Raw genomic sequence first — 15,466 nt, 5'->3', positions numbered from 1 at the left:
ATTCTAGCAGGTGTATTTTAATTTGCATTATTCTGATGATATTTGACGTGGAGCATATTTCCATATGCTTATTTGCCATTTGTATATCTTCTTTGGTAACTGATACTTCTGAGAATTGTGTTTTCTATACCTGCACTGTCCAATATGGTAGCCACTAGCCAAATGGCGCTTATGAAATGCTTGAAATTTTGCTGGTCCTAGTGAAGATACGTTGTCATAAGTGTAAAACACACACGATATTTTGAAGACCTACTATGAAAAGAAGTAAAATATCTCAATAGGTTTTACATAGCTTACATGTTGACATAACAATAGTTTTGAAAATACTGATCAAATAAAATTTATTGCAACTGTTTTGTTTTACATTTTCTGTTGCAGCTACTAGAATAGTTTATATGTGTGGCATGCATTATGTTTCTGTTGGGCAGCACTGATCTATATATAGTTCATATTTTGACAATTGTATCGGGCAAACACTGAGTCCTCAAGAAGTACTTTCTGAATGGTATTATGATAATAAGGAAAGTAAAAATGAGAAGTAAAAATAAGAAAGCAAGTTGTTTAACAAGCAAAAACCATCAGCAGACTTGATCAAAAGTGCTTTTGGCTTTGCTTTCTCTAGATACCCTGGACCCAATGAAACCCGTTACAAGTGGTTACTTACAATAGGAATCTGTTACTTATAATCTTCTGAAAAATGCATAACTTGAGGAATAATCAAGGACATCCCAGAACCTGGCCAAGCTACAAGTACCTGGGTAATAAGCATCACAGTGCAATTTTGCTAGGTTGAGTATGTGAAGAAAAAGAATGACTGGAGGATACTAAAACAATTTTTTTGAATAAAAAATGAACAGAGCCTCTTGGAAAAACAGATTAATGATAGCCTATGACCTAGCTTAGCCAAATTAAAATTAAATGAAGCAAGTATTTATTGAGTTTCTCTACTGAACAACATGGAAAGGATAGGGGAAAAATAGAACTGAGGAATTATAAAGAAATACAATGGGGGAATACTCTAAACATCCAAAACTAAGAGAGTAGATTAACTGCAATACAATAGAATACCATACACCAACTAAAATAAATGAACTAGACATAAATCAACATGAAGAGAACTCAAAAAATATGGCTGAGAAAAAAAGCAAGCTGCGGAATCACATATGAAGCATGGAAGTATTAAGAGAAACTTTAAAAATACAAAACTTGACATTTAATACATATGCAGTAAAAGAATAAAAACATCGCAAGGATACTCACTAAATTTTCAACAATGGTGGTCCTGAGAGGAAGGACTATGAAACTAGAGAAGGAAAAATGGATTTTCTCTATACTGTTCCATTATTTCTATGTCAGACACACACATATACATAAGAAAAAAGAACAAGAAAAGGGGAGATTACCAAAAGACCAATGGGCTTCTGGCTACTGTAAAATAACGTCTATGAACAAACTGACTATACATATCTGGATTGCGCTGTGCTCTCACAGCCCCTCACACTCAACCCAATGCCATATTCCTGTTATTAGAGGCTGCATTTATAGAATGTAAAGGTCTCCATGGCAATAACATGTTTTGTGAAAAAGAGAGGTATTTGTTCAAACACTGTTCCCCAAAAGCATCCTGCCCATCCAAAAAAAAAAAAAACAAAATCCAAAAAAACAAAACAAAAAGTCAGCAACACTTAATCCATATAACTCTCTTCCCAGCAAATATCAACTTCAAAGCAACTGTAACATTTGATCAAGCTACCTAGAGTAATATATCCCTGAAGGTGTAAAAAATTTATAAAATTTGATCCAAGCCCTTATCAATATAAACTAATATAGCACATGACTTTTACAAATCCTCCTTCTATTATCACTAGTTAGGGGCCCAGGGGAATATTTTGTGTCAAACAATACATTCCCCATGCATATACCGTAAATTGGGGAAAAAATAAACATTTCAAATATATAATTTTTATGTGTCTCACTTTTATGGGTTTCCAGTTAGTGTAGGAGTTTTCACATAATCCCTGGGACTCAAACAATGGAGAATTAAGACCTGAATCAAGAGTAGCACAAACACCAACATTTTTCATCAACAAAACTAGAGGAACTAGGTATTTACTGTAGGAAAAAAATATTCTTAATCCTTAAAAAGTACTCAATGAAAAATTTTTAATGTTTTAAAATTAGCAGGTATTTATTTTAATACTATAAGCCTAACTCACAAATTACCTTTATTCTTCTTAATGACTTAAATCCAATCTAACACAATGTGTAAGAGCACACAGCGCCCCTGGATTCCAACAGCAGCTCTACTACCATCTACATCAGCCCTGATAAGGCACGTCTCTTCTGAAAAATGCACTATGCTCTTCACATAACATAGTAAAATATTTTATACAGAAGCTATTCAATAAATGTTTGCTATTAGTTACTACTATTTTTTAATTAACCATTGCTTTCTGTTATTTAAAACACTGAAAATCAAAAAGGGCCCTTTTTATTTTTTTTTTAAGATTTTATTTATTTATTCATGAGAGACACGGGGGGTGGGGGGTGGGCAGAGACACAGGCAGAGGGAGAAGCAGGCTCCATGCGGGGAGCCTGATGTGGGACTCGATCCCAGGACTCCAAGATCACGTCCTGGGCTGAAGGTGGCGCTAAACCACTGAGCCACTGGGGCTGTCCAAAAAGGGCCCTTTTTAGAACTGTATGTTTTAAGTGATCTTTTTTTATTAGCAATAACTTGCTCAGTTTACACTTGCATGTAAATATAAATACAAACTTGCATCTTGTATTATTTTTTTATCGATTTGGGTAGGTAGGAGTTTTTTGTTGTTGTGTTTTCATTGTTTGGGGGGGTGTTTTTTTTGTTTTTTTGTTTTTTGTTTTTTATTAAACCATGAAGTATTCTGGTAAATCAACCCTTCCTCCATAGCAGCTGTTGTGTGAAACTGACTCATGAAACGTAGATGTAGAAATGAAATATCTGATCATCTGGTCCCATCTACTTGCCAATGTACCAGGATTTTTCCATCCTATAATTTACTTTAAAATACTACAAATAAATTGTTTACTGGTTCTGTCAGAAATCAATCGGGATTCACTATATATTAGAAATAATGTTTCTCATCTTCCAAAACTATAAATCCATTAACTTTTAATTATAACAAAAAGGAAAAAACATAAAATTTTTATGTTCTGAGTGTCATTAAGTTATCTCTTTTTGCTTTCAAAATCAAAAAGGAAAAATAAATATCCAAACAAATTCTTATTTTTCCAATTGTTCTTTAGAATGTTCTTTGCTAAAAAGAATAAAACTGTTATACCTATAATCTTAGACGTACACAACATGGGAAAAATGTTTGGTCATACACACTAAGAAAGTACAGGCAATTCTTTATGTCTTCTGTTCTGCATACATGCCCCAAACACTGACACACTGAGATGAACACTTTCCCTATGTCATACAGGAGTTAGGTTTTCAGGATCCTATTGTTGGTTGAGCTAGTCTCCAATTAAAATAAAGCATTTCTCATTGACATATAGGTAAAACTGTCTAAGAATGCCTTCAACATTAGCCACTAAACATAAAAATGTTTAACCTCACTTAAAATTAAAAAAAATGTTATGAAAACTGTGATACAAGTTTTCACATCTCAGATTGGCAAAATTGGAAAAGTTTAATGAAAATCCATCATTGGCATAGGTTTTTATACACTGTTGGTGGGAATATAAATCAGTACAGTTTTTTTCAATGAGTCATTTGGAAATATGTATCAAAATGTTAATTCTAAAAAAAAAATAAAAAAAATGTTAATTCTACGTATACTTAGATTTAGTAACTCCACTACCAAGAATCTTTTTAATCTGTTCCACAAACACACATACACACAAGTACAATGATATTCACCACAACACTATTTGTCAGGGGACATGGAATCTGGAAACACCCTAAATATTCACCCTTGGGGGACTGTGGAGATAAATCATGATGCATCCAGGGGAATGCTATACAATCTGTGAGCAGAACAAGGCTGATCTTGGGGCCATCTCACAAAAACCCTATGTAAAGGCAAAGGTAAGAACTGTATGTAGAGTGATTCCATTTGCATATATTGTTTACATATGTTGTAAGAGCAAAAAACTTTTTTCCCAAGTATATTATATAAAAACTTATTAGAGATTTTGGGATGGTGATACACAAGAGACCTACCTTTACTTACATTGTTTTAGATAAATCTTTATAGTGTTTGCAGTTTTATAATTAAAAAGGCTATTTCTAGAAAGAAATTTGAGGCACAAAACATATTCAACATCACTGCATGTAAGATCTTCCATTACACATAAAATTGGCATTATCAATGTGAAATTCTCTCATCTCAGCCCCCATCCACTTAAATGACATTAATTTTGTTTTCTACTTTGTCTACTAGAGAATTATCAGTGAGATCCTTCTTTCATTTGATCTCCACCCTCATAAGTAGAAGAGCCTTCCACAACACTATGTTGATTATCCAGTTCTCCATTTCCTCAGCTCACAGTAAATTCTGAATTCTCTGATATTTTTTAACACTTAAAGCTGTCACCTTACAATCTAATATTTGGCAAATACAAAAGAAACATCCCAAAAGCATTTTAAGAAATTGTTAACACCACTGGAATTAATATATACCTTCCCCAAAAACTGTCTTTTTTTTTTTTTTTTTTAAAGATTGATTGATTTGAGAGAAAGAGATGGAGAGAAGGGCAGAGAGGAAGAGAGAGAGAGTCGTAAGCAGACCCCCTACTGAGCACAGAGCCCAACACAGGGCTCAATGTCAGGACCTTGAGATCATGACCTGAGCCAAAACCAAATCAGATGCTTAACTGACTGAGCCACTCAGGCGCCCCCAAAAACAACTGCTTTGAAAGAGAAAAGTTCAGGTTTGTCTGCTGTTTACCTGCTGGAGTTCCAGGAGGGAAAACTGCTTTTTAAATATTACAGTTGACATTTTCCCAACTTTCTTGAATATATATGTATAAATATAAAAATATATGTGGCTATACTTAGCAATACAAAACTCAACTAACCATTCTAAAGTATACCAAAAATTATCTCTACCTAAGTGAAAAAATATCTCCTTATAATATATAAAGTACTAAAAAAAATGAGACTAAACACAATGCATTAGCCTGTGAAAACAGAAATGAATTAAATTTCAGATTAAATTAAATTTAACCTGCAACTTGCAATCCTAGTAGAGATCATTTGTCATCCATAGTACTATAATGATGAGAAAAAAGATCACCTGGCACTCCATAACACTGAACATTCTTAAAAAGGTACTTCATAATGGTGAAATATTCCACTGAAATTCTCAGGGCATGGGCCTCCAAAATCTGTCTCTCAGCACGCATTTCCTGTTTATTGGATTTCAGTCTTCCCATTTAGTGACCCCACCCCTGGTGTGACAAAACTAAAAATCTGAGGGATCCATTTTTAGCATATCTACTTAGGTATTTTCTATGTAATCAACAGGATATCACATTGTTTATGCCTGGCAAATATCTGTCTGCTTTGTTCACTGTCCACTTGTTAATACTGAACAAACGGAAATCTTTTTAATAAATCTTACTGGACAAAAGATAACTTTACAAAAAATAAGATAACTTTAGAATAATTTAGAGCTTAATATCCTTCTAATCTTTATATTATGGAATTTAAGATTACCAAAATAGCTTTTAAAGAAAAATTAAGGGATGCCTAGGTGGTTCAGTCAGTTAAGCCTCCAACTCTGGATTTCGGCTCAGGTCATGGTCTCAGGGTCCTGAGATTGAGTCCTGCATCAGGCTCCGTGCTCAGTGAGGAGTCTACGTAAGATGCTCTCTGTCCCTATCCCCCTTCACCTCCTCTACTCATGAGCATACATGCGCTCTCTGTCAAATAAATATATAAATCTTTAACAAAAGAAAAAATTAAAAGTGCTCTGTATATTGTGGGTATCAATGACAGTACAGGAAATGTAACTCAAAAAATCTATTATTCAAAAAAAAAAAATCTATTATTCTACGCTCAAAATGTGTGCTTTACACCGTGTAAGATACTCTTCTCAAAGCCCTAAGTATTGCAGAATTATAATCTCAAACACTGAAGAACGTATATAAAAGAGGCTGCTGAGGAACCAACAATTCTTCCAACAGAAACAGGGCGTTTGGGTAGCCCAGGTGGTGCAGCAGTTCAGCACCGCCTTCAGCCCAGGGCGTGATCCTGGGGACCCGGGATCGAGTTCCACGTCGGGCTCCCTGCATGGAGCCTGCTTCTCCCTCTGCCTGTGTCTCTGCCTTTCTCTGTCTCTGTATCTCTCATGAACAAATAAATAAAATCTTTAAAAAAAAAATAAAAAAGAAACAGGGAGTCTGTCGTTTCACACCTGTACATTAAAGTTCCTTTTACTCTCTTTCATACCACCTCATCACTTCCACAAGTGTATGAATACTTCTCTGCCAAGTACTGGCTCCCTGAACTGTAAGTTCCCTTCACTGTCCTACTCATCTGAGTATCCTAATGCACCTAGTAGCACAGTGCCACGTGTACCATAAATGTGTTAAAAAATATTTGGCAAGTGACAATGTGCCTCAAATGTCTAAGTATGCACCTCCTAGAATTTCACGCTGTTATAACATAAGTTACCTTCATCCATTCATTGAAAATGCTACCTAGCCAGATGTATCAAATTGATAGAGGCTCTATTTCACGGAAATTTTAAATATGCTTCTGTCCTAACAATATCAATTCATTATGGTCTGGAAATTTCCTTCAGGTGGTAGTTATGTTGGGTATCCATTCAATGTGTATGGACTAACTCTAAACTAGAACTACATGACTGGTATCCTGGTCCTGTTCCTTTTGGTTCAAGCGGTCTCAGAATTTATTTTATGCTCCAAACAGTGAAGTAGCAAATAGATAAAGATATGGTGTAAGATTATTACAATGCATTTCCTAATCCTTTCAATTGACCAAATTCAAAACAAAATATTAAGTCAAAATCCCCTTGTCTTCATCACTAAAAAAAAAAAAAAAAAAAAAAAAAAAAACAATAAATATGGGGGGGGGGGGTATTTTCCCCCAACACGTATATTTTATTCCTTCATATGAATCTTTCTACCTCGCAAATATGAAGTTAACTCACCAAAAAGGCAATAAGTCACCTTATTCTTATTGGTATATTAGAGTCTGTTCACTCAACGAGATTTTAAGACAGTAGAATTTTGACAAGGTTTGGCCTGCATCCTAAGGTATGAACGTAACTCTTAATTCCTCCCCATACCTGCCAAAATTTCAAAAGCTGAAAGATACAAAATTGTATTCAACATGGCAGTGAAAACTATAATCAAACTAATTGTATCACATACAGGCTTTGTAACTTTAGCTGGATTTATGGACATCTATACTTTCATACTCTTTATCAAAAAGAACAGAATACTCCATAGCAGTGCTTTTAGGTATTTTGTGTATATAGGCCCATTTGTATATATGTAAATGTGTATATATCTCCATCTATCCCAGATTGCTGGTCCTTTCAGCAGTGTCAGGATAGGATGAAACAGATACCAATGTTAAATGTCCATGGGGACACCTCTACTCCAATACCTCCTTAGAGAAAGCTTGTGGTTGATGTATCAGACCATATTATGTGGTAAAATTAAGCCATATTCATTAAGGTTCCACTAATTAGCAATTCAATCTGTGCAAAAGTCAATTACACCACGAAAATGCTAAGCAAATTAATAATGCAATTAAATCTGTATGTGAGCACATTTTCCCTACTTAAGAAAAGAATTTAAGAACCCTAGCACATTAGTTGAATGTTAATTACAAGTGAATAATTTCTCAATTCACTAAAATCAATTCCATCAGGATAAAAAAAAACATTCTTAAAGTATCACTATTCTTCTTTGTGCTTATAGATAATGAGCCACATGTATTTAAATATTCTACAATGTAAGCATTTCAGAAATTTAAACTACTTTTCCCAGTAAACTTAATCTGTGCATTATTTCTGCATTTATTTTTCATAAAGTCACTCTCATTTTCTAGAATGATGCCTCAAGTATAAACACCTAAAAAGATGAGTTCTTTGGTTTTTTTCAAACACAAGGGAAATTGTAAAATAACCTAGGTATTTAAAGATGCTATACCAAGATACCTGTGTCCCCCATCCTCACCCCACCCCACCAAATTCATATGGTGAAGTCCTAACCACCACTGTGATATCTGAAGATGGGACCCTTAGGAGGTAATTACAGTTAGATGAGGTCATTAGAGGCCTTACTCCAAAGGGATTGGCGTCCTTACAAATGAGGGAGAGACACGACAGCCCTCTTTCTCTGCACAAAGGTAAAGTCCATGTGAGAACACAGCAAGAAGCCAACTATCTCCAGAAACCAAAGCAGTCAAAATCCAGGTCTCAAACATCTAGCCTCCAGAACTGTGAGAAAAAAAAAAAAAAATTCCTAATGTTTAAGCTAGTCAGTCTATCTTATCTTGCTATGGCAGCCTGCACAGAATAATACAGTAGGTTTCTTAAATCTAGTAAAGTTAAGCCAATGTTTCAAAACATTAAATAATACATTCAAATAGATCTCTAAGCCCACTGAGCAGAGCCAAAATAGTTATACTACCAAAACCTTCACTTTCTCTGATATAGATAACCTTTGATACAGATAAATTTAATTTCTTCCACAGTCTAAGCCTTAAAATTCAATGGCCATCAGGAACAAGAAGCCCAGGATCAAGGATAGCACTTTTTTTTTTTTTTTTTTTTTGAGAGAGAGTGTAAGTGGGGTGGGGTTGTGAGGGTGTGGGCCTGTGGGGTGGGCAGAGGGAAATAGAGAATCTTAAGCAGGCTCTAAGCCCAGTATGGAGCTCAACGTGGGGCTCGATCTCATGACCCTGAAATCATGACCTAAGTCAGAAATCAAGAGTCAGATGCTTGACCGACTGAGCCACCCAGGTGCCCCAAGGATAGCACTTTTGATGATAGTCAGAAATAGAGGTAATGAGGGAGAAGTGTGGATAGCTCCAACTCAGATAATGTCTACATATTACTTAACGTCTAAATGTTTCCAAAAATTATTGCTTCAGAAAGATTATCCAACTTCTCATGACTTAATAAAGTTCCATTTTATTAAAGTCCATTTGAGAGGATGATAAATTTCTAGTAACAGAGACTATAATAATAAAATGTATCTTTAGAGAAAATATTGAGATTTACACTCAAGTCCATTCATCAAATACTTATTAAACATTTCCATCATATCAAGTACATACTATGCTAGGCACTCATGTCACTAAGATCAGATAAAGCTTTCCAATGATAGAGGGATGTCAGGTGTGAGTTAAAAAGCATTATAGCCTTGGGGCGCTTGAGTGGCTTAGTCAGTTGAATATTCAACTCTTAATATCAGCTCAGATCACCATCTCAGGGTTGTGAAATGGAGCCCGAAGTCAGGCTCCACACTCAGTGGGGAGTCAACATGAGATTCTCCTTCTCCCTCCCCTTCTGCCCTTCCCCCCATGCTCTCTCTCTCAAATACGTAAATCTTAAAAAAATAAAAAAAATAAATAAAGCATTATAGCCTTAAATCTCTAGCCCAGTAAACTTCAAACTAATTATCTGACAACTCTTTGGATCACAACTAAGCATCCTAAGCTCCACTTCTTCTAAAATTGAACTCCTGACCACTACCACCACTAGCACCACCATCTCATCCTCCATCAAACCTGATCTTCCCAAAGTCCTCTTCTCCAGTAAATACCATCCCCATTCTTTCAGGAGCCATGAAGTCATTCTTGAGTTCTCCTTCACACCCAATTCCAATTTATCTTGTCCATCTGTTCTACTTTCATAATGTACCCAACATGTGACTATTTCTCCTTTCCAGAGCTATCACAATTAGCTGATTGCTTTGACCCCCTTGACTGGTCTCCCTGTTTCTACTCTTCTCTCTACTGACTATTCTCGACCCAGCATTTAGAATTGATCTTACCATACTGCTAATCTAATCCTTCCAATGGTTCCCTGACATGCTCAGAATAAATGCCAAAGTCCCTACACAACAGGGCTTCCCTTGCTAATCCTCTGATATCAATACCTTCCATTGGCCAGTGCTTCAACTCTGAAACTTCCATTCCTTCCCATGCCACGACAAGATCCCACCTAAGAAGTTTTGCTGTTTTCTATTTACCACAGAGCTGGTTCCACAGCTTCATTCAGTCCTTCTTCCAAAACCACTTCATCAGTGAAGCCTTCCAAATGTGACCTCACTCAGCTCAATATTTTTCTATAATACTTATCAGCATCTGACATGCTATATATTTCCTTGCTTGTGTGCCTCCCCTCACTAAAATGTAAGCTCCACATACAAAGCAGGGGTTCTTCTGTTGTTGACAGTTGTAACCTCAATGGCTGAAACAGTGGGTGGCACACAGTAGATCCTTGAGAGACACACTTGTTAAATTACTTAATTTCTATTACAGGGATTCATGGGAGTGAATGTTTATTGATATGCAAGGTACGAATATTCTACAGTGAGATTCACTTTATGTAAAAGGAAAAAATAAAAAATATCTGCCTCGTGCAAAAGTTTCCTAAGGCCCCTCGACCCTCAGAGGCTTTCTATGCAGCCACATACTCATGTTTGCAAAGAATCTTTCTCTATGTTTGTCAGAAAAATCAATCACAACACATAGGTGATATTTCAACAATAAGAAAATATTTTGGGGGGCACCTGGGTGGTTCAAGCAGTTAAGCATCAGACACTTAACTTCGAGGCTCAGGTCATGATCTCAGGGTTCTCTCTCTCTCCCTCTGCCCCTCCTGCCATCCCCCAACTCAAGTGTGCACTCTCGGAAGGAAGGAAGGAAGGAAGGAAGGGAGGGAGGGAGGAAGGAAGGCAGGCAGGAAGGAAGGGAAGGAGGGAGAAGAGAAGAAAGGAGAAGAGAGAGGAAGGAAGGAAGGAAGGAAGGAAGGAAGGAAGGAAGGAAGGAAGGAAGGAAGGAAGGAAGGAAGGAAGATTTTTCTGAGAACACATCTACAAAATTATGGTGAAATCTGGAGAAAATATAATTCTTTCACAATTTTTAAAATACATTCATTTGTTATGGAAGTGGGGAAACTACAGACCTCTAATGTTATGTAAATTTAATCAGCATTTAAAAATATACATATTTGCATTTATCTAAAACAGAGTAAGTAGTGATTCTGCTGCAAATAAAAATTATTTTATAGAATTTTGTCAAGTTACAAGTGGCATTCATCTGATAAAGGACTTGTATAGAGAATATATAAAGAACTACCATAACTCAAGGAAAACCATCTAAATCTCCAAAATGCTAAATGCAATGTGGTATCCTTGTCTGGATCCTGAACAGAAAAAGACTTTTATAGAAAAACTGAAAAAAAAAATAAAGAAAAGAAAAACTGGTAAATACAAATAAGATTTATAGTTTGGTAAATAGTATTGTTCCAATATTAATTTTTTAGTTTTGACAAATATACCATGGCTCTGTAAAGTATTAACAGAATAACCTGACAGGTATATATAGGAACCCTCTACTATTTTGCAAACTTTTATGTAAATCTAAAATTATTTCAAAATTAAAAGTTAAAGGTGGGGGGCAAAATATTGGCAAAAACCTTCACCAAAGATGTGTGGATGGCCACTAAGTATATGAAAAGATTCTCATCACTAATCATTAAGGAAATACAAACATGTACATAAATATTTACAGCATACTATTCAAGGCAGAAACAACCCAAATGTCTGTGAACTAATGAGTAGATTAACAAAATATATTATATCCATATAATGAAATATTATTTGATTATATAAACAAATGAAGGAAGTATGGATACATACTACAACATGGATAAACCTTGAAACCATTATGCTAAATGAAAGAAGGCAGTCACAAAAAAACACATATTATTCCATTCATATTAGGAAGGTGGGGGGGAGGAGAGAGAACAGAGGGGTAATAGCTAAACAGTGCAAGGAATTTTTTTTTTCCTGAAGTCATGACCATGTTTTTTTTTGTTTTGTTTTTTTTGTTGTTGTTGTTGTTTTTTCAGTTTCTTCAAAGAAAATTTTATTGGAAAAATGTCTTTGTCACTTTCCTATTGCTACAATCATCAATTCCGACACTGAGGGTTTAAAAGAAACAAATTCACAGTCTTCCAGGGATTCCTGGGTGACTCAGCGGTTGAGCATCTACTTTCGGCTCAGATCCTGATCTCAGGATCTGGGCATGACCATGTTCTAAAACTACGATGACAGCTGCACCTATCTGAAAATACACAAAAAAATCATTATTTACACACTTTAAATGGGTGAGTTGCATGGCAGGTGAATTATATCTCAAGAAAGCTTTTTTCTTTTTTAAGGTTTTCTAAAGCTCCAATAAAGCTGTTTTTAAAAAAGTAACTAGACCGGCATCTGCCTTCGGCTCAGGTCACGATCCCAAGGTCCTGGGACTGAGCCCCAAGGAAGGCTCTCTGCTCAGTGGGAAGTCTGCTTCTCCCTGTCCCTTTGCCCCTCTCCCCTATGTGCTCACTCTAATAAACAAATAAAATCTTTAAAAAATATAAATAGATAGATAGAAAACTTGACATCAATACATGTCCATTGGATGGCTTAATAAATAAAACCAACAACTCCAAGTGTTGACCAGGACGCAGACACTGGAACTTTCATGCATTGCTGATAGAAATACAATGTGATATAGCTGCTTGGGAAAAATAGTTTGTCAGTTTCTCATAAAGTTAAACTTACTCTTATCCTATATCCCAACCATCCCACACTTAGGTATTTATCAGGAAAAATTGAAATATATGTCCACATAAATTCTTCTATGCAGATATCTGCAGCAGCTTTATTGAGAATTGCCAAAAACAGGCAGCAACTCAAATACCCAACAGTTGGGGACTGGACAAAGTTTAGCACATCCATACAATCAAATACTTCTCAGCAATGAAAAGAAAAAAACTATGATATGTGGCATATGAAATATGCCACAGCATGGCAGCATCTCAAAATCATTATGCTTAATGAAAAAAAGCCATACAAAAAGACTGCACACTATATGATTCCCTGCATAGGACATTCTGAAAAAGGCAAAGCTATAGGGATAGAAATCAGATCAATAATTACTAGATGCAAGGCTAGTCAGAGGGGCCTGACTACAAAGAAGGGACAAGGGAATTTTTCAACATGATGAAAATGCCTTTATTTTTATTGCAATGGTGATGGTGGTGATGGGACTGTACACATTAAAACTCCTTGAATTTTACACTTAAAAAAGGTTAAATCTTACTATGTATAAATTATACTTGACTTTTTAAAGTTCCATCCAACTTTAAATGCAACTTGATTTTTTAACTACTAATATAATGTTGGTAGGTAGTGTAAACTACTACAATAATTCTCAAAATAAAAAATGCAAGCACCCTTTGGCCCAGCAGAAATAAAACAAATCACAAATGTAAGGGATATTCTTTACAGAACCATGAATACTCTGAAATAGTTAAGCACACTTACACAAACACCTCCACACACACACAAGGGAGCTCCTCATGTACTGTTCTAGAAAGATCTCCAAATCATATTTTTATTTAAACAAGCAGGGGACAGATGTACAGATATAATTTAGGGGCAGGGGAATACATTTTGCATGGGTCTATATATGGTTTTAAAAAAAATCTTTGGAAAAATAAATAAGCAACTAAAATCACTCATTACCATTGGGGCACTGGGAATTAGGCAGATATGGAACAGAAAAGGAAGTAACACTCTCCACTGTGAACCTTTTTATACTTTTTTACGTATGAGGTATGCAAAAAAACTAAATAATATTGAAAACACTAATTTTAAAAATGTCTAGTTTAAGTACAAATTATAAACATTTTTGGAACACTAAAAACATTCCAGAGACAGAAAACATTATCATGTACACTTACAATGCAAGTTAACTTTCAATTACCAGAAGATAATGAGCAATCTTCATAAGAGACTATGTACTTAACCTTTCTTTTTGACCCCAGTATCCTACAAAAATAGAAGAAAATAAGGAGTATAAGAAATAGAGAACAGAGGATGTTGTAGAAGGAAAAGGTATAATTTTTTTAAAGGAGGAGTAAATGAGAAAACTTAGATTAAAAAAAAGTCAAGAGTTTGGTACACCTTTGAACAGCCTCTATCTTTCTGTCCTGGAGTGTTACCCTCTTCCAGGGTAACACTACCCCTAAAGTAGGGATTGATATTTTCTAGGTCTTATAAGAGCCAAAGGGAAAGAAATAGGTCTTCTTGCCACAGACACAAAGTGACACACGTCCTGGGAAAATGAAGGACTCAAAAGCATCATTTAAACACTGATACACACTCAGCACAACCAGAGCATCTGGATGAATTATTTTTGGATTTCACAAGCACTTAAGAGTCCTGGAAATTTCACATTCCAAATCCAGCAATCTGCCCTTTATTCTGTAGCTGAAACTGTGAAGTACAATCCTAAAATGGTGTTAGAGCTAGATAACTTCAGATAAATACTATCTTTCTGCAAGATACAGGCTTATGAATCAATTCTTAGCATACCCAAATAAATGTTTCTCAATTCTGGTCAAATTTTAGTCCTATCAGCCCCTTTCTGAACAGTGTGGCCAGACAACAAAGTTCATTAGTTCATTTACAACCAAAGCTGTCCTCATGGCCAGGTAGAGAAAAGCAGAAGTGTCCAGAAGGTTTTACCCTCAAATTGTTAGACTAAATTTCAAAAACTAAAACCCATTCAAACCTAGTCTCTGGTAGTGATCTCCCAAAACTTTCCCCTGGCTTTTCTAGTCAGCACTGAAAACCAAAGCTCCCAGCTATGGTCTTATACAGAAAGGCTAAGTATCAAAGTAATTCCATGTTGAAACTTCAGAAGCAATGGAAATAAAAGGCAAGCCAATTCTGTGATTCTGACAATCCAGCAGATGACTGGTTGTGCTACTGCTGATTAGAAGTGGTTACTATCCTCAATATAGAACAACTTGAAAGGCCTCAAGCTAGCCCATTCTGTAAACCAAGGAACTCTTAACTAGACTTATCACTAACATTTCTCTTCAACTGGCAAAACTCTCCAACAGCGTACTTGAATATTAATTAAAAACAAACAAATAAGCAAGCAAAAAAACAAACTAAGAACCAAAAACCAGGGCAGCCCCAGTGGCCCAGTGGTTTAGCGCCGCCTTCGGCCCAGGGCGTGGTCCTGGAGACCCAGGATGGGGGGGTCCCACGTCGGGCTCTCTGCATGGCAGCCTGCTTTTCCCTCTGCCTGTGTCTCTGCCTCTCTCTCTCTGTCTCTCATGAAAGAAATCTTGAAAGAAATAAATAAAATCTTAAAAAAAAAAAAAAAAAAAAAGCAATACCAAATATTTGGAAGAAGGCATCAGAG

General features: G+C 35.8%; 1 protein-coding gene across 7 annotated transcripts in view; it reads right to left on the bottom strand.

Moving 5' to 3' along the window:
- Nucleotides 1-15,466, bottom strand: part of RAPGEF2 (Rap guanine nucleotide exchange factor 2) — a 241,904-nt gene that overhangs the window by 202,836 nt on the left and 23,602 nt on the right. The window contains exon 1 of one of the 7 annotated variants that reach the window (XM_038559125.1): nt 5,214-5,232. The exons of the other annotated variants lie outside the window; for them this stretch is intronic. The gene's annotated coding sequence lies outside the window, so the exon portion shown is untranslated. Of the gene's footprint in view, nt 1-5,213; nt 5,233-15,466 lie in introns of those variants that run through there. 7 annotated transcript variants of the gene reach the window in all.

The sequence above is a fragment of the Canis lupus genome, chromosome 15 (genome assembly GCF_011100685.1).
Source record: "Canis lupus familiaris isolate Mischka breed German Shepherd chromosome 15, alternate assembly UU_Cfam_GSD_1.0, whole genome shotgun sequence".
Taxonomy (NCBI): domain Eukaryota; kingdom Metazoa; phylum Chordata; class Mammalia; order Carnivora; family Canidae; genus Canis; species Canis lupus.
This window is presented reverse-complemented; position numbering and strand designations above follow the sequence as displayed.